The sequence below is a fragment of the Adiantum capillus-veneris genome, chromosome 26 (genome assembly GCF_014529385.1).
Source record: "Adiantum capillus-veneris isolate H3 chromosome 26, ASM1452938v2, whole genome shotgun sequence".
In the NCBI taxonomy this organism is placed as follows: domain Eukaryota; kingdom Viridiplantae; phylum Streptophyta; class Polypodiopsida; order Polypodiales; family Pteridaceae; genus Adiantum; species Adiantum capillus-veneris.
The window spans coordinates 93,424,815-93,449,273 of record NC_140956.1 but is presented as its reverse complement, the minus strand read 5'-3'; the positions used below and the strand labels follow the sequence as shown (position 1 = coordinate 93,449,273).

The 24,459-nt window shown below is 47.4% G+C and overlaps 1 protein-coding gene across 6 annotated transcripts in view; it reads left to right on the top strand.

Moving 5' to 3' along the window:
• Window positions 1-24,459, top strand: part of LOC147423825 (DExH-box ATP-dependent RNA helicase DExH7, chloroplastic-like) — a 172,288-nt gene that overhangs the window by 52,010 nt on the left and 95,819 nt on the right. The gene's annotated exons all lie outside the window — the stretch shown is intronic.

Here is a 24,459-nt window from a genome sequence, read left to right as displayed (position 1 = left end):
GTTTAAGGTGGTACGGGATCTTCTAGTGGGAGAATAGGACATGGGGCACATGCAAGCTAGGGCTATTTATGATAAGTTTTGTTTTCATCTCTTTCCATGGATTCTCGCTTGTGTGCTGATGTTGGCAGGAGTCACAGGGCAATTGAAGCTTGGCTTAAGGCAGCCTTGAGGGAGTTCTGGGGAATGCTAGCATCCCAATGCATAGCCAGGATTGGCATAGGTCGTCGATAAGTGAAGAGAGAGGACCTATTCATGACTTTGGGTGTTTTTTCGAGGTAAGAATCCATGAGACGGGATGGTATCTTGCAAGCTAGGGAGCTTGCAGATCCCTAGGGCACAATTAGATGAATAATTGACAGACAACAACTCCCGTCGAGGAATCTTGGCCAGCTCTATAGAAAGATTCACTTAAAATACTTCACAACTTCAAAATCTCAGTTCAATTTGGTCGACACGGCCGGCCCGGCGTAGTTCCGTGCCCAGAGAGATTGGCCCAAAAGACTGGCGCCCCTTTTGGTATTTCTTTTATATTAATCTTTGAGCAAAGTACAACTCCCGTAGGGTCCTCCGCTCTCAAACTCTGCGTCTAGATGCCTTGAGAAGCGAGGTCCTCAGGGCTCTTTTATTCTTACAAGGGATGCCAAAAGGAGAACCCCAAAATCAGTAAAACTCAAAAGCAAAAGTTCCAAAAGCAACTGTTTCCAAAAATCTGCAATAAAAGCAGTCAGCGTAATTTATAGAATTTCCATACAGCGCAAAAAGCGGGCATGTCCGTACAGTCTGCCACGTCAGCCCATCGGCGATAAATCCGGGTGATCCGTACTGCTGCCACGTCAGCGTCCGTACCGCCTGCCACGTCAGCATGTCAATGCAGAATCTGGAAATCCGTACTGCTGCCACGTGTGTGTCTGGGCAGAACTGCCACGTCATCAATTTGTGACATACCCCCCTCTTGAAAGAATTGTAATCGCCCTCAATTACGCTTGCAAACAGACAAAGGCCATAAACTGTCTTAGTAGACACTGACTGTTAGTACCGACGCACTAGACACGACACATCTAGCACATGTACCAAGACGACAGTCACATCACTGCACATGACATCACAAGACATCACATGACAATCAATCACAAAAACATTCATTCCAAATCTCAGACCATGACTGCCAGCAACGTATTTAGTAACCACATCTAGATCCATTCCGGACCTCACCGATGTCAGATTAACTAATCCCCTATTGCAATCATGTCTATAGAGATTTTCGCCTCAAGCACTGTCGTGTGCAAGTAGTCATTCGCCTCGCACACGATTCGTCTCAAGCACTGTCGTGTGCGAGAATCATTCGCCTCAAGCACTATCGTGTGCGAGAAATCTTTTCCGGGGATCCCAATCCATATTTAAGTTCATACTGACAGAGTGGTCTAGTCATTCATTCCATTGAATCAGTCGTGCTTCATGATTCGTTATCAGGTTCATTTGGGAGCTGTCACTGCTCCATCTCATTCTTAATTCTGCTCTTTTTCTAGAATTAACAGGATCTTTCATAAAACATTAGTTTTATTCAAAATTTAAAATCATCTTTCAAAAAGTATTGTTTCATAAATTCATAAAGCAAAATAATGCTAGTTCAAAAAATCTATTCTGGAATGAGTATCGCCTCGTCCTGCTGTCCTTTCAATCTGCCAGTCATCCTGATTCTTGTGCCTTTTTGGGGCACCGTGTAGCGATATGTTCTTGTTCTCCACATTCAAAACACTTTTTTGCTTTGAAATATTAATCTCTTTGGTCTTCTGTCAGTGAAGGTCGTCTATCTCTTCGTCGATTGTTTCTGCTATGACTTGTTGAAGGTTCATCTGATGGGTAAGTCAAGTTACCCGAATGTATAGCAAATCCCCGCTTCGTATGTCCCATCAACTGTTGTATAGACTCGGACTTCCTTTCGAGACAGTAGTCTCGAGTTTCTTTGGGAAGTCAAAAACAAAACCGTTAAATCTACTTTTTTAAAACTAATATTCTTAAAGGATGAAACATGTAGAAAAATTTCCCAAAATCTTTTACAATAAGAATCTAAAGATTCTGTCTTGACCATCCGAACATGGTTCCAGTCAGTAATCACGTCTTGTTTGTATTCTTGTGTGAGCCATGAAGAAATAAAGAGTTTCTTAAATTTCAACCACTTTGTCGGGGCTGGTTTCCTTAACAACATAGTGGATCACCATGTTCGTGCATGGCCTTTTAGAAAGGATGCTTGCCGTCTGATCTTGGAGTGCTCTGTATAGCGGCCAATGCTGTGTCAAACTGTTGGACAAAGGCTAAAGCCTTGTGAGCATCTCGAAACCTTGAAAAGTGCTCAAACTTTACTGCCTGTCTTCCCTCTTTGAATTCTTTGGGCTTTTTGCCCTTGTCGTCGAGGAAATCATATTGATTGGCTCTGTAAAAATGCTTTGTTTTTGCATAAAACATGTGATCTGTCCGTCATTTCTTGCCCTTCCTGTCCTCATCACTCGAGTCAGAAGAAGATGAGGTCGAATTGGGCAATCCTTCGAAGCGTACACGCTTCTTCTGCGTTTTGGCATTTTCAAAACTGGATTTTTGACCCAAGCAATCGAGGAAACTAGATCCCTTGTTACGTTGCTTCGGTTGCTTTTTCGACGGCTTCTTCGTATCCAGAAGCTGATTGATTAGGGCTTGGACCGCATCATAGAGTCTTCTTCAGTAAACATTCTCGGAGTAGGAGGCTTCTTGATTGCCGGTTGGAGTGGTGGCTCGGTGGCTTTCTGCCATTGAGTGTGCACTTCAACGATGGATTGCTGGGACAAAAATTTTGCAATCTGAGGGTCTTTCGCAAATTGAATCATCTACTTTATGCACTCGTCAACCTGCTATCGACGCTGCATCTCTTGAAGTTCATACTGAGTAGGCCGAGGTGTCCCGTACTCTTCCTTTGTTAAATCGTTAAAATCTTCTGCACGGTCTTCTCCCGCATCAGCAGATGCGGAAGAAGTCGACTGATTCTTGTCAAAATCCATATGTGTTGTGAGAAAAAGTATCGGATTTCCCAATAGAAGAGAAATCGGCCGTGCTTTGATACCACTGTAACAAACTTGGAGCACCCCAAGTTTAGATTCTGTTGCGACATGAGAAAGATTCACTTAAAATACTTCACAACTTTAAACCTCACAAATCAATTTGGTCGACACAGCCCGGTGTAGTCCTGTGCCCAGAGAGATTGGCCCCAAAGACTGGCGCCTCTTTCAGTATTTCTTTTATATCAATCTTTGAGCAAAGTACAACTCCCGCAGGGTCCTCTGTTCTCAGACTCTGCGTCCAGATGCCCTAAGAAGTGAGGCCCTTAGGGCTCTTTTATTCTTACAAGGGATGCCAAAGGCATAACCCGAAAATCAGTTAAACTCAAAAGCAAAAGTTCCAAAAGCAACTGTTTCCAAAAATCTGCAGTAAAACCAGTCAGCGTAATCTACAGAATTTTCGTACAGCTGTCAGCGCAAAACACGGGCCTGTCCGCACAGCTTGCCACGTTAGTCTGTCAGCCGAGTGTTTTGTATTGTTGCCACGTCAGCGTGCGTACCGCCTATCACGTCAGCATGCAGCGCAAAATCTAGAAATCCGTACTGCTGCCACACGTGTCTGGGCAGAACTCTTCCCCACCAAGAGCACACCAAAAACAGCCCCAAAAATGCCCTCTTCTTTCGCCGCACTAGGTGTCAAAAGCATAGTTACCCGGAACGCGGAACGGGAACGGCAACGGGATCCCCGCGGAACGGGGGAACGGCTAGGGGTCCGGAACGGGAACGTCGCGGAACGGGAGGTATAAAAAACACCCAAATAGTGCAATTTTTAGCTCCTTGTGTTTAAATACAAGGAGTATTAGAGTGCTTTGACTCTAATACTCACAAAAAACTCGTTTTGAAGACCATTCAACCTTGCTATGACTAGATGATGTGAGAGAGAGAGAGAGAGAGAGAGGGAGAGATTTGAGAGAGTGGGAGGGAGAGGAAGAGAGCTTGAAGGCTTGAAGCCTTGAGCCTTGAGAGAGTGAGTCTTGAGAGGGAGAGATCTTGAGAGTGAGAGGGAGAGCTTGAGCCTTGAGGATTAGCTTGTGAAGAGAAAGGGGAAGGGGGGTGCATTTTATGAGTCCTTGAGGCCTTGCACACTTTCAGAAGAAGCCCAAACATTTACTTCAATTTTTTCAATTTTTGCCAAATTTGTTTGTAGCCGTTGGCTGTTCCAGGGGCATTCCGGAACGGTCCGGGGGCGTTTCGGAACGTTCCGGAACGGCCGTTCCGGTTTGCATTGGCCACCCGGAATGTCAGACATTCCGCGACGTTCCGGAATGTTCGGGAAGAGAACTGCCCCCCGGAACGCCGGAACGGGGGCTAGGGGGCGTTCCTCGGTAACTATGGTCAAAAGTCAATCTGTGACTATCTGTGAGTGATGTCCCCCAAAAGCCCCGTCCTCTGTGATCTTAACGTGTCTCCTTTCTACAAGCTGTCTTCCATGTGTATCCACTAATGTGAGGCATAGATTGCCCAGGGGCCTGATGTGTCTTAGAGTAGAAGATGATGCGTCTTCCTGTAAAACTATCCTCAAAAGCACCCACACCAAGGCGCATAGATCCATTACAATTCCAGGTGGCAACTTTGAGTGTGGTCCCATAGGTCTCACACCGTCATGTGGAGCGCCGTTCTACAATCACCACCCGACCATCTCTGTAGAAGGCCGTCTTTCCCTTCTCCCTTATCGCTTGAATCTCTGGCATTACCTCTCTCATATGACCTATGAGACTAGAAAGTTACAATGTGGTGGATCTGATACAAAGTCTGATGAACAAAATAAAGGTATTGTAGAATCCTAAGCTGCTAGATGTGAGCTAAGCAACTAGCTGGACTTGTGTAGGATATTAGTAGGGGGTAGGGGGTGAAGTGAATGGGGGGCTAGAGAGAGAGAGAGAGAGAGAGAGAGAGAGAGAGATGGAATGAAATGATATATTAACGTCTACAAAAGGCCAAAATGATCTATGAGACCAACAAGTTACAAACTGGTGAATCTAATACAAAGTCTGTGTGTTGAAAGAAGACTAACATCCTAAACAAAATGATGTAGTGAAAGTGAAAGTAGACAATCCCATCCATGTAAATAGAGTCTGTCTTCGAAGTGAAAGTATATCTTGTAGGACCACTTGCTCGTGTACTCTGAATTGTGGTGAACTGGAAGGAGACGTCGAGTGTCAAAAGGGCATGGTCCACTGCTACCCCAATGGGCCGAGGTCCAACTGTGAAGTCCTCAATATGGGAAAGAAAGCGCGGCGTGGCTATAATATATTCCACTGTGCTTGCCCCGTGACGAGTGGGAAGCTAGTAAACCCGGCAGCTGCTGGGAATCTCTGGAAGCCATTAAGTATGGCTAACCCATGTGCGGTGCCCATATCTAGCAAGTATCTCCCATACTCTGTACATTCTGTATCCCGTGAGCATGTGTCCAGCCCATGTCTATGGTGTCCAGCTCTCTCAACATCTCCTCTGAGGTATCGTAGAAGACTGTCTGGTGGTTGCCCATTCGGGCATTGAAGTCCCACGGGAGAATGATGTCCCCATCCCTAGAGAACTCCCATATGTCATCATCAAGCACAAAGAAAGGAGACTCTCCGCTAGGTGACGCATAGGTTGATGTACTTGGTGCAAAGTAACATATGGCAATATAGAGAAATCTGCCTGTTGTCAGCCTTCAATCTCACCCACATGTACTCAACATGATCGTCTCTCCGAATAATATGTACAAGCGACTGCAAATCTTTCTTGAAAAAGGCCCCCCCCCCCGGAACCTCTACTCCCATGCTCAGATCTTGCATCTACTTGATGAGCCGTCTCCCATCTCTATCCAGTCACATGTGGCATCATCTGACCCGGGGCTTGGTGAGTCTCTGAATAGAACACAATATCTCTGTCTCTAAAGCTGTTCTCAAAGGCACCCACAGCAAGCTTGAGAGACCCATTGAAATTCCACACTGCTATTTTAAGTTTGGTCCCATAGGTCTTCAACCGTCATGTGGAACGTCACTCCATGATGACCACCTTCTCTTCTCTATAAAAGGCTATCTTTTCTTTTTCGCTTGCCGCCCTAATCTCTGGCATAACTTCCTGCATGTGGGCAATCTGTGATAGAGTGAGATCATCGCCAAGGAATATGCCGGTCTTCTTCAATGTGGCCCTTTTGTTCAAAAATTCTTTCTTCGCCTCAATAGTGGGAAAGAGAAAAATGAGAGCATGTTCCTTCAATATCTCTCCAACACCTCCACTTCTTTAACCGACTCTCCATACCTTTGTGTGCGTTGGTTTATCTATTCCCATCAACTCCATGAGCTCCCTTACTTCTTTCTTGACTTTATCTTGATCTTTTAGACTGGTAACTCTCACATGTACAGCACGCCAGATATGAAACGAAACGATATATTAACGTCGTCAAAAGGCCAAAATGACCTATGAGACTAAACCGATACAAACTGGTGAATCTGATACTATGTTTCGGCATTAAAAAAAATGATGCTAAAAATGAATTTCGGAGTGCTACTAGCTGGTACTATGTGGGATATGTGTGATCATTGATACAATGGGTGCCTAGTACAAGAGGGTGATATAATGGGTTATGAGTCTATCCTCATTTGTACTCTGGATGTCGAGATAGCATGGCTCAGATCCTCTATTGCAGTCTCCATCTATGTTGTGGAGAGAGAGAGAGAGAGAGAGAGAGAGAGAGAGAGAGAGAGAGAGAGAGAGAGAGAGAGAGAGAGAGAGAGAGAGAGAGAGAGAGAGAGAGAGAGAGAGAGAGAGAGAGAGAGAGAGAGAGAGAGAGAGAGAGAGAGTTCCCATGCCTATTTGCAACAGTTTTGGTCCGCCATCTGGGATTTACATGCGGCTCGTCGTATTTCTTTTTTCATGTGAATGATTGCACATGCGGGACTGCCAGTTGGGACTTGGCTAGCTACTATGGGTCATGATCCGTTATGTACTCGTTGTCCTTTGCGACTACTTGAGTCACCTGCACACTGTCTTTGGTCATGCTCAGCTTCCCATGTAGTGTGGCTTGCAGTTTGCTTTCTACTTAGCAGAGCAGGTGTTCAGAATGGATTTCTCACTTGGGGATCTGTCTCATGGTTGATGCCGATGCCTGGCCCGCATCTTTTCTACGAGGGCTCAGACATAGATCCAGCCTTTATGCTTACCTCGACTGGTTATCGGCGAGGGACTTTGGCTATGCTACCACAAATTGCTTGGAAGGGGGATTCTCAGACACGTGATGAAGTTTTTTCAGTCATCACTAGTATTACACTATGGAATGTTTGGAGAGCTCGTTGTCTTCACATTCTAAGTGTGGCTCCACAGCTCCTTCAGGATACCCTCACTGCCATTTGGCTGGCCATCATTCACACCCTGATTTGGTAGTGGGATTCTTCCTCAGGTACATCTCGAGCAGCCGAGGCTCGCCGATTTGCCTTCCTTCGGCGTTGGGCCCGATCCCCACTCTTCTTCACACTTACAGGTGGCCAGATTACGTGGCATTATGCCCCTCCTCGGTGGTTTCTCCTCCACTCATCACACCGACCACCATGAGATTGTTCTAGTCGAGTTGTCACTATAGTGGCTCTCCTCCTTACATTCAGCTTGTGCACCCCACGTGATAGGCTATTTTGGCATCCGCTGGGGATTACATTGTACTCAGTAATATACAGCCCTGACTTTTTCCAAAAAAGAGAGAGAGAGAGAGAGAGAGAGAGAGAGAGAGAGAGAGAGAGAGAGAGAAATGAAATGAAATGTTATAGTAACGTCTTCAAAAGGCCATAGTGACCTATGAGACCAGAAAGTTACAAGGTGGTGAATCTGATACAAAGTCAGCATAACGAAAATAACCTAACAACAGTACAAAACAAAGATATATACTATGGGATCCTAGATTGGTCGATGTGAGCTAAGCAAAAAACTAAGAAAAAATGGGCGGCTTATCACAAAAAATCTAGCATCGGTCGTTGGCGAATCTCATCGATTTCCTCCATGGTTAGTAGTCTGACCGGGCGTCGTGCATGCCTGGCCAGCGTGCTCCGAATCTTTTGACGTAGCCTTCGTCGGTGCTGTGTAGTCCTTCGCAGTCGTGGGCGTGTGGATTTCCCCAGTTCAATCGCTCGGTCGATCAATGTGCCTCTGGTGTGAGACAAGGGGGAGCTCTGCTGTGGGAGTGGCTCTTGCGGCTGTCCCGTGTCTGCTCTGAAGAAGTCTATGATCCGTCTTTGAGACCTGCTAGCCCTGCCATTCATCAGGCTCTCTCTGTGTCTGCGCAGCTCGAGCAAGAACAAACCTAGGCATCTCTGATCTTCGTATCCCATTACTCTTGAGAGTGGTCCAAAACCCTCTCTGAACAAGCAATGGAAGCGGCCTCGTATCTCGTAGTAGACAGGGCAGCGGCATGTATAATGCAGCTCTGTCTCAGGTTCCATGTCACACAAGGGGCATGTCCTAGCCTCTGCTGGTACTCCGCTGTATCTCCCAGTTTCAATCCGCAGCTGGTGAGACGATGTGCATAGTTGGCCAATAGCACATCGTATCCCATGAGACAAGTGGATATCCATGTATCTTGGTCTCGTCACAAAACCATCTTCCGTAAGTTGGAGAAGGTGGTCTCTGTAGAAAGCCATCTTCGTGCCCAATTCTTGTGCTGGTTGTATCCATGTCCTCCTTGTGTCTAGCTGGGTCAGGTCTTGGCGGATGAGCTTGGTGATCTCCGACCGTGTAAGAATGAGAGATGGTGCATCCAATGAGTACTGGAATGGTGGCAGCCTGTCTATGCTGAACCCATGCGCTTGAAACCATGATGTCATCTCCCCATACCAGCATGTTGTATCTCCTTGTATGGCTAATTGTCGAGAGGACTCAAGTGCTATGCGAGCATATCTGTCTCTGGGAAGTTCCCATGTGCAGTTTATGAAGGAGACTGATCTGGTGAGCGCCTCCACCACTAGTGGGGGAGCCGCTAGCTCTGCGCGGATAATGGCCCGTGGTACTGATGCCTTGGCTCTAATGAGCCGCGAGATCATAGAGACGAGAAGTTTCTCCATGTTCCCCCATCCGTCTGTGCGACCCGGCTTCTCGTGGTGATCCAAAGAAGGTCCCCATATCTCGGCCCCATAGAGCAATGCTGAAGCCACCAAGGTGTCAAAGAGCCAGAGCTTCGTTCGGGGCTCCTGAAACTGAACCTGCGAACACATCCTCTCCAATCTACCCAATGCTGCGTGGGCTCTAGTCAGTCTGGTCTGTGCTGCTCTTCTGAGTGAGAATGTAGGTCCGCTGAAAACCACTCCAAGGTAAGTGTAAGCGTCTGTGTACTCCACAGTCTCCTGGCCGTATGTGAGTGTAGGTGCTGACCTCCTGATCCACTGTGGGGTGGTATTAAACTCCATAACCTTGGTTTTACCAAGGTTGACAGACAAACCACTTTCGTGGGCAAACCTATGCAGAGTATCCAGTTGACGTTGCATTCCCTCTGGGGATTCGGAGATCAACACAATATCATCAGCATATAACAGAAGTGGAATCCATGTCCCTGCCAGCTGTGCACCTTTATCCCCATCGCTGTCAATGTAGTCAGAAACCTCATCCACATACATACCGAAAAGAGTAGGAGAGAGCGGGCAGCCTTGCTTCACCCCAATAGTGGAGTGAACCGGTGTAGAAAGTCCTTCCGGGGTGCGTACATGCCCTACTACTGATCTGTACAATGCCATGATCCCCCAAATGAGCTCTGTGGGTACTCCCATTTCCTATAATCTGCGCATCAATCTAGCTGTGGGTGCTGTGTCAAAAGCTTTGCGGAAGTCCACAAAGCTACAATAGATCCGTCTCCCATGAGATCTGCCTTCCTCGATGATGGCCCTGAGTGTGAAGATATGGTCAAGAGTAGAGAAGCCTCTCCTGAACCCTGCCTGCCCAGTTGCACGCATTCCTTCCCTCTCTGCCCATCTACTCAGCTGTTGCTCAAGAATGGATGCATACAACCGTGCCAGTGTGTGCCCAATCATAATAGTGCGATAATTCTCAGGCTCGGTGGGGTCTCCTGCCTTGAAGATAGGTACGATCATAGAGAGAGAAAAGAAAGAAAGAAAGAAAGAAAGATTTTTAACGTCTATGTCAGGCCGAAATCGGCCTATGAGACAAATCAAATGTACATGGTGTGTATGTCATCCGTCTATCGGAAAGACAAATGAAACAAAACTGATACAAAACTGAACTGAATGTAGGTAGGTAGGGGAGTATCTGAGGAGGGATGGAGCTCTATCTCTAGGGGTATATGCATGTCTATATGCTCAAGGTAGTACAATCATGAGAATGAGAATGCATCAAGCTATCTAGCTCCATCCTGTACAAATGGGGGGATGTAAGATGTGGTACATGGGCGGGGCTGGTGCCAAGGCTACCCGGATGAAAGCTGTCGGGCGGGAGAGAGAGAGAGAGAGAGAGAGAGAGAGAGAGAGAGAGAGAGAGAGAGAGAGAGAGAGAGAGAGAGAGAGAGAGAGAGAGAGAGAGAGAGAGAGAGAGAGAGAGAGAGAGAGAGAGAGAGAGAGAGATAATGAAATGAAATGTTATATTAACGTCTTCAAAAGGCCAAAATGACCTATGAGACCAAAACGTTACAATTGGTGAATCTGATACCATGTCTGAGTACGGAAATTACCAAGTTACAAAGAACTAACACTAAAACACTAAGGCACTAAGGAGAAAGGGAATAAGGGGGGGAGGGAAGGGGGGTTTGTGGGTTCAAATGAAATCTCTCATCGGTTGCTGTCGGATCTCATCGACTTTCTCCATGGTCAGAACTCTGGTTGGGCGTCTTGCATGTCGAGCTAGAGTGATCTGTATCTTCTGTTGCAACCTTCGTCGGTAGTGGGAGCCCCCCCGAGGTCGTGGACGTCTGGATCTGCTAAGTTCAGTGGCTCTGTCAAGCAGTGTACCTCTAGTATGAGTAGGCTGTAATGACTGCTCCGTTTGCTCTCCTCTGTCTGGTGTAAAGAACTTTGTGATTCGTCTCTGAGACTGTCTTTCCCCTGATGTCCTCAGCAAGCTCTCCCTAAGTCTGCACAGCTCTAGCAGGAACAATCTGAGACACTTCTGATCCTTGTACCTCATGACTCTAGAAAAAGGTCCGAACCCTTCTCTGAACAAGCAGTGGAAGCGTCCGCGTATCTCATAGTATGCCGGGTAGTGGCATGTGTAGTGCAGTTCTGTCTCTGGCTCTAAGTTACGTAGGTGACATATCCTGGCTCCTGTCGGCACCCCTCGGAATCGGCCAGTCTCGATCTGGAGCTGATGTGAGGATGTGCGTATCTGTCCAATAGCGCATCTTATCCCATGAGATAAGTGGCCTAGTCACAAAGCCGTCCTCCGTGTATGGTGGCCTAGTCACAAAGCCGTCCTCCGTGAGTTGGAGAAGATGCTCTCTGTAGAAGGCCATCTTCGTGCCCAACTCCTGTGTCGGTTGCATCCATGTGCTCGTGGTGTTTTGTTGAATCAGATCCTGACGTATGAGCCTCGTGATCTTTGTCCGTGTGAGAGACAAGGAGGGTGCATCCAAGGAGTATTGAAGCGGAGGTAATCTATCCATATTGAGACCATGCGACTAGAACCATGATGCCATCTGTCCATACCAACATGCTGTATCGCCTTGTAGAGCTAGTTGTCGAGATGACTGCAGGGCAAGCCGAGCGTATCTCTCTGGGGAGATCCCATAAAACGTGCATAAAGGAAACTGATCTCGTCAATGCCTCCACCACGAGGGGGGGGGGCGGCTAGCTCGGCTCGGATAATCTCATGTGGTACTGAGGCCTTAGCCCGAATCATCTGAGCGATCATAGAGACCAGAGGCCTCTCCATCCATCTCCATCCATCTGTATTACCAGATCTCTGAGGGTCCCCATACTTGAACTTCATAGAGCATAGCTGGAGTCACTAGAGTGTCAAAGAGCCATAGCTTTGTTCGCGGTTCCTGAAACTGAACCTGCGAACACATCCTCTCCAGTCCTCCCAAAGCTGCATATGCTCTCGTCAGTCTAGTCTCTGATGCTCTTCTTAGTGAAAACACCGGTCCACTGAATACTACCCCAAGATAGGTATATGCATCTGTGTACTCCACAGTCTCCTAGCCATACATAAATGTGGGTGCCGACCTCCTGACCCACTGTGGTGTGGTGTTGAACACCATAACCTTGGTTTTTCCCAGATTGACCGACAATCCACTGTCACGAGCAAATGTATGCAGAGCATCCAAATGACGCTGCATCCCCTCTGGGAGGTCTGAAATCAGCACAATATCATGAGCATATAGTAACAACGGAATCCATGTCCTTGCTAGCTGAGCCCCCCTGTCTCCCTGCCGCTTTACATAGTTTGAAAAGTCATCCACATACATCCCAAAAAGAGTCGGGGATAGTGGGCATCCCTGCTTTACTCCAATAGTGAAGTGGACCATGTCAGACATTCCCTCAGTGGTGCATACCCGTCCCATCACTGTTCTGTATAGAGCCAGAATACCCCATATTAGCTCTGTAGGCACACCCATGTCCTCTAGTCTGTGTATAAGTCTGGCTCTCGGCATTGTGTCAAAAGCTTTGCGGAAATCCACAAAGCTACAATAGATTCTCTTGCCATGGTGTCTACCCTCCTCAATAATAGCTCTGAGTGTCAGAATCTGGTCAAGAGTGGAGAAACCTCTCCTGAAACCTGCTTGCCCTGGTGCTCTTATTCCCTCTCGCTCTGCCCATCTACTCAGCTCTTGCTCAAGGACGGATGCATACAACCTAGCTAATGTGTCGCCAACCATGATGGTGCGATAATTCGCGGGAATCATGGGATCTCCTGACTTGAAAATAGGCACAATCGTAGACATACTCCAGGTCTCCGGGAAACCTTCATACATGGCTTGATTAAACATCATAGCCAGGAGCTCTGCAAGCATATCTGGCATTGATGAAGTGCTCTGCTACCAGACCATCATGATCATGCGCTCTCCTTGTCTTCATCCTGTCAATGGCTTTCCTTACCCTCTCGGCAGTAAAGAAAGAACATGTCTCTGGGCATGTCTCTAGTGGGTCCGGCAGAGGTGGTTGCCCTGATGCTGTGTAGAGAGATGTGGCATATTCCCCCCATGTCTCAGTGGAGGTGACCGCGGGTGGTGGTGAATGCTCGTGGAATAGCCTCCATGCTTCGCCTGAGTCCTGACTTATAAATAGCTGATATAGATCCCGCTCTAGCTGAGATAGATAGGCCCTTTTCTTTCGTCGCACTAGGCGGCGAAAGATAATCCGTGACTGTCGATGTGTGGTAATATCCGTGAGCACTTCCCTCTGTAGTTTGATCCTCGTCTCTTTGCACTCCTCATCATACCAACTGTTCTGGGGCATGTTCCCAGATTGTCTCTGTGTGGGCTGGCTATGGGGGTATGCCTCTGATGCTGCATCATGGAGCGTCTTTGTCAAAATCTGAGTGAGTTCATCTAGTGGCCGTTTCGACTCCCGAGTGCATAGCTGCCTGTATATCTCATCCATATACACAACATCTGTCTCCCTCATGAAGGTATACCGAGTGTGTATGGGGACCATAGTTACCAGGAACGGGAAACCGGAACGGGAACGCGGAACGGGAACGTGAAACAAAATGCCATTCCCTGTTATGAGTACTCACGTTTGAAACACGGAACGGGGATTCGGAACGGGAACTTGAAATGGGAACGGGGAACGGAGACCTGAAAACGGCCATTCCCTGTTACTATGATGGGGACCCCACCTAATGGAGCTGTGCTGAACTGAAAAGTCAGGGTGAAAGACACGATAGCATGATCAACTGTTACTCCAACTGGCCTAGTGCCCACCATGAAATCCTGAAAGAATGGGATGAGACCCTGCTGGGCCATAACATAATCCACTGTGCTTGCAGCATGTCGGTGTGGAAAGCAAGTAAAAGCTCCGGCTGTCGAAAATCTTTGTAGGGCATTCACAATGGCCAATCTGTGTGCGGTTCCCATATCTATCAAGTATCTACCATACTCAGTGTATTCCTCATCTTGTGCTAGTCTGGATAGACCCATCTCTTTGACGTCCAGCTCCCTGAGCATCTCTTCGGAAGTATCATAAAATATTGTCTGGTGGTGGGTAGTCCTGGCATTGAAATCCCCTAGTATGATAATGTCACCATCCTTGGAAAACTCCCATATGTCATTATCCAAAATAGCAAAGGGGGATTTTCCTCTAGGTGATGCATATACTGACGTACTAGGAGGAAAGTAACAAATAGCAATGTAGAGGTATCTGCCCGTCTCTGCCCTGAGCCTCACCCACATGTACCTAGCCTGTTCATCCTTGTGTGCTATATATATCATTGGCTGCAGTTCCTCCGTGAATAGAACTGCCACTCCCCCTGAGCCCCGTCCTCGATGCTCTGATCTGGTCTCTTGTCTGCAGGTTGTCTCCCATCTATATTCGCTCACCTGTGGCATGGATTGTCCTGGTGCTTGATGCGTCTCAGAGTAGAAAATGATGTCTCTCCCCGTAAAGCTATCCTCAAAGGCCCCTACATCAAGACAGAGTGACCCGTTACAATTCCAGGTTGCCATCTTTAGTGTGGTCCCATAGGTCTCGCACCGTCATGCGGGGCGTCGCTCCAATATCACCACCTTTGCATCCCTGTAAAAGGCAATCTTCCCCTTTTCCCTTGCTGCTCTTATTTCCGGCATTACTTCTTGCATATGAGCAATCTGTGAGAGGGTGAGGTCATCTCCAAGAAAGATGCCCGTCTTCTTTAGAGTCGCTCTCTTCTTCAAGAAGTCTTTCTTCGCTTCCATGGAGGGGAAGCGGAGAATGAGTGCCCTTTCCTTCGAGGTTTCTCCGTTGCTCCCACTTTTCTTAGTGCCCACTCTCCAAGCCCTTGTATACGTCTGCTCATTGACCCCCACCAAGGTCATGAGTTCTTTCACCTCTTTGTCTACATTATCTTGGTCTCTATGGCCACATACCCTAACGTGTAAGGCTCGCACACGTCTCCTTTGTTCCTCTTCGAGTCCTTTGTTCCTCTGAGAGAGAGAGAGAGAGAGAGAGAGAGAGAGAGAGAGAGAGAGAGAGAGAGATTGAATTATCGTCCACGGAGGTCATATAGACCCATGGGACCAAAGCAAAACATTACAACGGTTCCTTCTAAGTGAAGGTGATCGTGATACATATTAGTTAGGGATTGAGGGTCCATTCAAGAGGTAGAAAGAAAGGGAAAAGCAAAACCTAAGGAGGGTCGGCTGATAAAAGGGTTGTTTTGGGGGTTCGAAACTCTTGGATGATGGCTTTGCCACCTTGATATCCTGCCCATTTACCTTGCTTGCGCGCTTCATGCATCTTCTTGAGCTCACTTACTTTACTCTTGAGTTGATTTGTGGTCAGTTCCTTAGCGATCCATAAGCTTTTTGTCACAAATTGGTGACGTGGCAGGCCGCTGGATGCACTTTGAGTGGGCAGCAGATAGACACACACACCCCGGCTGGCAGATCCCGGAAAGTCCGTTGGCATGCTGACGTGGCACTATCGTACGGACTCCCGGATTTTGTGGCGCATTTTCTGCTGACAGTCTGACATGGCTGAGCCTACGGAATTCCGTGATTTACAGGCAGCTGTACAGAGACTTGCTTTTTGCGCAGCTGAAATCCTACGCAATATTTTGAGAAGCTTTTGGGGTCAAATTGCTTTATTTTGCAAAGCTTTTAAAAGAACAGCTTCAGGGCCTCACAACTCAGAGCATCTGGACGAAGAGTCTGAGAGTGAGCGCCTGCCTACTCTTTTGTACTTTGAACACATATTAATAAAAAAAGAAATACCGAAAGGGGCGCTAGTCTATGGGGCCAATATCTCTAGGCATGGAACTCCGCCGGGCCGTGTCCAATCAACTGTGAATTGTGAACTGTTTTGAAGTGAATCTGTGCTGTGTCGCAGTAGAATCTTGACTTGGAGTGTCTAAGTTTGTTACAGTGGTATCAGAGCGCGGCCGATTTCTCTTCTACTGGGAAATCCGATCCTTTTCTCGCGACACTTATGGATTTCAACAACGAACAATCCACTTCCTTTGCATCTGGGGATGCGGGAAGAGATCGCGAAGAAGATTCTCACGAAGAGTACGGCCCGCCTCAGCCTACTCAAGCGGAGATTAAAGAGATGGAACGTCGACGATTGGTTGACAATGCGACAAAGATGATGATCAATCTTGCGAGGATCCGAAATTTGCAAAATTTTTGACTCGGACATCCTTTGACGAAGTGCACTCCCATTGGCGGAAGGCCACAGAACCACCCCTCAAACCGGCACTCAAGAAACCTCCTACTTTGAGGATGTTTATAGAGCAAGAATTGGAGTAGGTGGTTGATACATGAATTACTCAGCTTTTTGACGGGAACAACAAAGACAAAAAAGCACGACAAAAAGTAGAAGAAAGGAACTGACTTCCTGGGTTATTTGGGTCGTCAATCTACTTTTGCTTCGGCAAGAAAGCAAAAGAAGCGTGTGCGTTTTGAAGGAGTCTCGAGTTCTTCTTCTTCTTCTGACGTTTCTTCTAGCTCTTCCGACTCGAGCGAAGAAGACAAGAAAGGGAAAAAGCGAAGCAAAAAGCAAAGCTTCGGAAAGGGCAAGAAAAAGGAAAAGAAGCCTAAGTTTCACCTAGTTTCTGACAGTTCTACAGAAGACTCGTCTTCGGATAGTTCGGACTCCGACGATCACAAATTTTATGCAAAGAAGAAGAATTTCTATAAAGCCACGGATAGTTCGGACTCCGACGATCACAAATTTTATGCAAAGAAGAAGAATTTCTATAAAGCCAACCAGTATGACTTTTTGAAGGTTAAAAGCAAGAAAGTTCGAGAATTTAAAGAAGGTGGACAATCAATTAAATTTGACACTTTTTTTGGATTTCGAGATGCTTCGAGGGCTTTGGCCTTCATACAACAATTTGATATAGCTTTCTCTGAAGAGCATTACTTAGAGCACTCCAAAGATTCGGAGAGCTACCTCTTACTTCAAGGGAAATGCTCGAACATGGTGATCCACTCTTCTATTGAACAAGAAAGCACCAGTTAAATGGTTGAAATTTGAAAGGCTTTTTATTTCTTCTTGGTTGACGCGGGAGTACGAACGAGACATACGAACTGCTTGGAATCATCTCCGAATGACCAAGAAAGATACTTTGGACGCATATTGCGAGAGATTTTGGAGCTCTTTTCTATCCGCTTCTTCATTTAAGAAGATCTCGCTTAAAGAATAGATTGAGCGGTTTAGCTACAGACTTCCTACAAAGATTCAAGATCACTGCTTAGAACAAAAGTCAGATTCTATTCAAGAATTGATGAGTCTTGTGAAACGGGGTTTTACCATACATTCAGGCAGTCTGACTTACCCCACATATGAGATCATGACGTAGAGAACCGAACAGACTTCTAAAAATGAAAGTAGAAAGAAGAAGAGCCCCCAAGAAAGGAAAGATAAGGATGCACGACCCTGGCTCACTCTTCGGGAGAGAGCCAACTACATCAAAGCGGGGAAGTGTTTTGGCTGCGGGGAACAAGGACACATCTCTGTGAAGTGCCCTAAAAAGGCACAGAAAGAACAAGATGAAGAAAGGCCAGAGAGTTCGAAAGCAACTGAGGAACGTGGACGAAAAGGCAAGATGAAAGCAGGATTGGTTCCAAATTGCATGGGAACTGACCTAAGCACGATTGATGAGAGTACAGAACTTTTCCGAGCTTGGGGCAAAGTGAAAGATCAAGAAGCCCTGATTTTCTTTGATGGACGAGCCAAGGCCAACTTCATTTCACCTAAATAGGCGGCACGGCTCGAGATTACACCCGATCGGATGGGACCACAAGCAGAGGCAGTTCTAGCGGCACCCATCAGGGACGTGGCCATTACACCTATCATTGGCAAACTGCGGTTGCATTGTCAGGGGTATTTGGGGCACGAGGACTTCTACATAATGCCCTTGGAAGTTTGTGATGTTCTCCTAGGAGTCCCTTGGTACCATAAGAACAACGCCGTGGTTGATTATCGGGTGAAGAAAGCGACATTGACTTCTGAAAAGGGCCGAATTATTGTACTTGATGTGAAACTCAAGGGCGAGTCTATCCCTATTGTATCCGCTTCAGCCGTTTCGAAATTAATGAAATCTAGTCTGTTTGTTCACTCGATCTTTTTGAAAGAGTTGAATGATGATCATAGGACAAATATGTCTGATCTAAATAAAGAACGCCAAGATTTTCTCCACACTCATGCAGATTGCTTTTCTGAGGGCCTGCCAAGCGAGTTGCCATCAGCTCGTCCTGAGGATCATACCATTGATCTGATACCTGGAAGCACACCACCGAACCGGCCACCTTACCGTGTGAGCCGAGTTCATAATGAAGAGATTATGAACCAAGTGAGAGACTTCTTGGAAAAGATTCTTATCGAGCGGAGTACTTCACCCTACTGCTCTCCAGTGTTGTTGGTTTTGAAGAAAGACGGATCTTGGAGAACGTGCATTGACTATAGAGCTCTCAACAAAATCACCATCAAAAACAGATTTGTGATTCCTAGGATCGATGATATTCTTGACCGACTACAGGGATCCTCTTGTTTCAGCAGGATCGATTTGAAGAGCGGATATCATCAGATCCGAATCGTGTTGGGAGATTGTAGCGCGGATAATGCGTCGTGCTCTCTACAGTGTGGGTGCCCCTCAGTGCAATGTGCGTGACAATCTCACTCAAACAAATGAAAACTCTTTTAAACAGAATGAAACACAGAAACAACGGATAACAACACAGAAACAATGGATAACAACAGAGACACAACAGTGGACCAGAACATGTGGACTCGACTAGCTCAAAGAACCATGAACAGACTCTGGCGTGGCAGCACACTCCGCTCCAGCCCAGGACTCACAGGTACAAATGGGGTGTCGAGGCTCAGATGTGCAGGGATGGTGAAGCAGTGCTCTGTGTAAGACCTCCTCTAGACGACTACGTGCAAGATAAGATAGAACTGCCCCCAAAACACGACTACTCATATGTACAACCATAAGAGCCACCAACGGCCCATAAATGTCCAGCCAGCTAAGTCTATCTCCAAACTGAGTGGTGGTGGTGACCTGGCCACGATGTCCACTAGACCACCGTAGTCACCCTACCACGTGTCACTCCCAGCCCAAAGGGTCCGTCCAGTGTGAACCAGACCAACTGTAGCTAACTGTCCAACTGCCTGTCCTGTGAAGTGACTGTAGCCCTGCTACAGGTTGCCCGCCACAAGACCGCTCACCGTCTCGGTGAGAGGAAGACTGAAACTTTGAAATAAAACTACTAGTATGTTCAATGGTGAGTTCCTGGATCTGTCATCCAAGAGATAGAGTGGTGGCTACTGTTGCATCCGAAGGATCAGCTTCTGGAGGTGGGGCCATCAAATCGATTGTGGGGCCTTGCTGTATGTGAGCTCTCCTGTCAGTAAGTGGTTTCCTGAGAAATGACCAGCCACCTGCTGCTGAGCCAATGGTAGCACCTGTCCTGTAGTGTACTGAGGACGTCGAGTAACACAGCCATGCCGATGTGCTCCAGCAACTCCATCACAATAAGTCATATTTTGCATCTGATGCAATGGTGAAGACTGAAACCCCTGAGGAGGAGGATACTGTTGTTGTTGGTTGTAGTACTGAACGGGAACTGGAGTCTGTGAGTGAAGTCCCATAAACTGTTGAGAAGGACCGGTTGCTGCATGCTGCACTGGTGTACCTGCTCCAGTCCACCCATATCCCATACCCATCATCGTAGGCTGCGTTGCCCTATTTTCCTGTAACAGCAATTCTCTAAATCCTTGGAGTTGATTCTGAAGGTCACTAATCACTTGAGACTTTAATTTCAGGGCCTGCTGGAGTGTGAAAATAGTGGCATCCCTATCCGCGATGGCGCTCTCAGCAACCTTCAGAGCTCCCTCCATAGCTGCGTAAGTAGCTGCGTGACGCTGGTGTGTGGCTGCTAAACGCTCTGCTCCCAGCTCAATGGTGGCAATGGCTTGCCTAGACTCCTGCAATATATCCTCCGATAGCCGAAAAAATGATGTAGAGTCCGATCCTGTAGAAGGTCGTGTAATATTCAGGGTGAAGAGAGCTGGAGAGTGGTACAACTGGTGGGACTGGTGTGACAAGTGGCACTGCTCGCGGTGGACTAGGAGCATGCCTCTCTGGACTAGGCGCATGCCTCTCTGTCGAAGTAGAGATGGTAGGAGTGGTTGCCGCAGGACTAGGCATAGGAGAAGAAGCAATTGCCACTGGGACATGGGAGCTAGTCACTGTGGTAGGTGTAAAAATAGCAGCAGTAGAGAGAGGAACACACACTGTAGAAGTCACAGCTATGACATGCATAGTGTGATCTGGACCACCTGAACTTACCATCGAATCAGTAGTGACCGTATGCGAGGAACGTCGAACTGGTTGCTTCACTCGAAGCTGTTGGCTTTCGGAGACTGGTAGGGATACTAAAGATGCTACTGTGTCCTTCACTACCTTTGCCCTCTTTTTCTTTGGCTTTTCAGATAGATCCTTTGTTTGTTCAATATCTTTCCCTTTTTTCTTAGAGCTTTTACGCTGCATCGCCGCATCAACATCCATAGGACTAACAGGTATATTAATCACCCAGGCCAACATCGGAGCTGCGAAGCATTGAAAGCTAGATTGCACAGATTGCACCTGAGCTCTGAATCTTTTAGCCTGAGACTGTAAAGAGGTAAATAAAATTTGATGAAAGCCACATGGGATGGTGTGGATGAGGCAGTATAGGCCTTCGCAGTGTGAGAATATAGTAGGCACGTCACCCTTGCCCTTGCCCTTGCCCTTGCCCTTGCCCTTGCCGACTTTAGGATCTCTGACCAAAAAGTAATACTTGAAAATGGACCAGAGCTGTTTATTCCTTGCATAGCCAGCATGATTCGTACTGAGTAGTTCTTTGCATGCCTCGATTGTCGCATCTTTCGAAAGTTGGGAATAGGTGCGCGTAGCCGGTTTCACTGCAGGAAAAGTTGTCATCCCCAAGGCGTTACCTATTCGTGTAGCACTCAGTGGGTGTCCTCTGACTTGGGGAAAAAACTTGAGGAGTGCATGCACCATATCCATGGGAATATCCGAAGGCAGATCGATGTCTGCTAATGCTGACAATCCTAGCTTGTGTAGCTGGTCTTTTGATAGGACTTCTCGAAGCGACGGATGAGGCTGCTGCAGATGGAAGTTCAATGTGAACTTGGTTTGGGTCTTGGAAGGAGGCCGAGGAATTGGATGACCCAGTACCTGCATGATGGCTTTTCTCTTCTTTTGGTTCTTTACAGCTTCTTCTTCATCATCCTCTTCCTCTTCCTCGTTGCTCGAAGACTCGGAGTCGGAAGCAGAGCTTGATTCGGACTCCTTGTAATTTTCATCACTGTGATCAGTGGAGGACACATCAGTGAGGCCATGGTTGGATGTATCCACATCCTCTGCCTCTGCAGAACTTTGGGATGTCTCAGTTGGCCTTTCTGGAGAGAGAGCTTTTTTTTTCCTTACTTGCTTGCTTGTTCCAGCCATTGTAAAGAGAATTCCTAGTTGTGTCAATCTGCAGTGTGCAGTGCTAACTCTGAAAAAGCTTGAATACGCAAGAAACGAATAGCTTGTCCTTTCAAAGCGATGGAGGCAGCGGATGTGGAGTTAAAAAAGCTATGGCTGTTTTAAAGCACGCGATGGATTGAAAACGATGGGTTCTGATTGCTAATCGATGGATGCAGGCGGAATTGGGCGAGGGGTTTAGGTAGGTTAAGGGCGAGGGATGCGTATAGGATAGGGGCGAGGGAGTAAGGGAGGTAGGGTCGAGGGATATTTAGAGGATAAGGGCGAGGGGGAGAGAGTGGGTATGGGCGAGGGGGTTGAGGGTGGGTAGGGGCGAGGGGGAAAATAGTGGATAGGGGCGAGGGGGTTGAGGGTAGGTAAGGGCGAGGGGGAGATAGTGGATAGGGGCGAGGGGGGGAGAGAGTGGGTATGGGCGAGGGTGAGGGAAATAAGTGGATAGGGGCGAGGGGGGAGAGAGTGGGTATGGGCGAGGGGGTTGAGGGTGGGTAGGGGCGAGGGGGAAAATAGTGGATAGGGGCGAGGGGGAAGAGAGTGGGTATCGACGAGGGGGTTGAGGGTGGGTAGGGGCGAGGGGGGAGAGAGTGGGTATGGGCGAGGGGGTTGAGGGTGGGTAGGGGCGAGGGGGAAAATAGTGGATAGGGGCGAGGGGGAATAAGTGGATAGGGGCGAGGGGGGAGATAGTGGGTAGGGGCTAGGGGTTGGTATAGAATAGGGATGAGTGTGTTTGCGGAGAGGTTAGGGACGAGGGGTTTGGGGTTGGGATAGGTAGGGCGCAACGATCACACTCGGCACAAAGTGATAAAAGTGATAGCAGAAGCAAAGAGAAGGTACAAAGTGCTAATTTTTGAGCAGCTACAAATCTCGAGCAGATAAAAGGGAGGGTAATTTTGGCTCATTAGGAGATTAAGGTTCTACAGCAAAGCTGAAAGTTTAATGGCACCAAAGGTTTTTTCTGCTATTGGAATCAAAGTTCTTTGACATAAACACTGCCATATTCTTCCCCTAGACAGTATGGCATTGGGAGTCTCATCAAGTCAAGTCCTTGGTTACACCTTGTTCATTATCCCAATTGCCATCTAAGCAGAGTCCCCACAAGTCCCCAAGCAAATTCCACTTGTCAAACTGAACAAAACCACTCCGACGAGAAGCTTGACTGAAAGCTTAACTGGAAGGACCTTAATACTTAACCGCAAATAACAAGACATAGCAGAAATTGAGACAGTAACAGAGCATCCATTCTGGTGGAAAGCTAGTCGTGAGGAGAGCATAACTGAGACAGTAACAAAACACCCGTTCTGATGGAAAGATAGTGGGGAGGAGAGAGATGGGACATAGAACCTACAGATGGTGGGATAGTTGCAGACCCTTTACTCAGAGGAGTAATAGCACTTGATTCTGGAGCCATTTACCAGTGGCAAAGGAACGCCTTCCAAAGTGACTAACTGGACAGCCCCCTGTGGCAAAACCTCCTGTACTCTAAAGGGCCCTTGCCAAGCTGGAACCATCTTCTTTGCTTTTTTCAAATATTTTGCCTAATAGAGTAGCACCAATGTGCCTTGCGTTATTTTTGGCTTTCTGAGGTGGCGATCATGCCATGCTTTGCGACGAAGTTGTTCCGCTTGCAGAGCACGAGAAGCTAAAAGGCGGCTTTCATCCAATAAGGTGAGACGGGAGATAGAGGCAGATTCCGTGCCCCAACTTGCACGCAGACTGCCCACCCTAGGGGAACCGGAGTTGAACTCAAATGGAGCTATGGCTTCCAAACCGAAAGCGAGTTGAAAAGGCGTTTGATTCGTTGTTGCTTTGAAAGATGTGCGGTATGCCCAAAGAGTGCCGTGCACAGCCTGAGCCCACGATGCTGGATGGAGATGACATGCTTTCCTCAGTAGAGCGATCAGAACCTTGTTGGTGCTCTCGGCCTGTCCATTGGCTCTAGGGTAATAAGAGCACGACTTGCGATGAAAAATCTTGTAATTGGCCAGCAAATTTGAGATCATGTCATGGACAAAATGACTGCCTCTATCACTGGTGATCTCTAAGGGACATCCAAATCTGCATAAAATATTTTCATATAAAAATTTGGCCACTGTATTGCCGGTGCAATCTACTGTCGCTAGTACCTCTGCCCACTTTGTTGCATAGTCTGTAGCCACTAGCAGATATTTGCGATTACCTGGTTGAGCCGGGGGATATATTGGTCCCACAAAGTCCAAACCCCATCTCTCAAAAGGTAGCCACGCCATTGAGACCTGCAAAGTACGGTTGGATTGCTTACTCGGCTTCGGCCCACATCTCTGGCACACATCACAAACCTTAGAATATGCTATTGCATCCTTAAAAATGTAGGGCCACCACAGACCACTCTGTAGAATCTTCTGAGCAGTGATGTGACCAGGGTAATGGCCACCAGTGGGACCATTGTGGGCATCCTCCAGAATATGCTCCACCTCATGAGGCGAGACACAACGCTTCAGAACACCATCTGGTCCCGCTTTGTAGAGCTAGCCCCCGATCAGAGTGAAAGGCCTGGACTTCAACAACAATCTCCTCTTTTGCAGTGGGGATGCCCTCTCTGGGTATAGCCCAGTAGATAGAAAATGTAGGACCTCGCCGTACCATTCCGGTGTTGTATCTATTTTAAAAAGACTACTATCTGGAAAGTCATCCGCAATCCCGGTAGCTTCTTCGCCTGTGTAAATGCGAGAGAGGTGGTCAGCCATTACATGATGCTTACCAGGACGGAGTACCACTTCAAAATCAAACT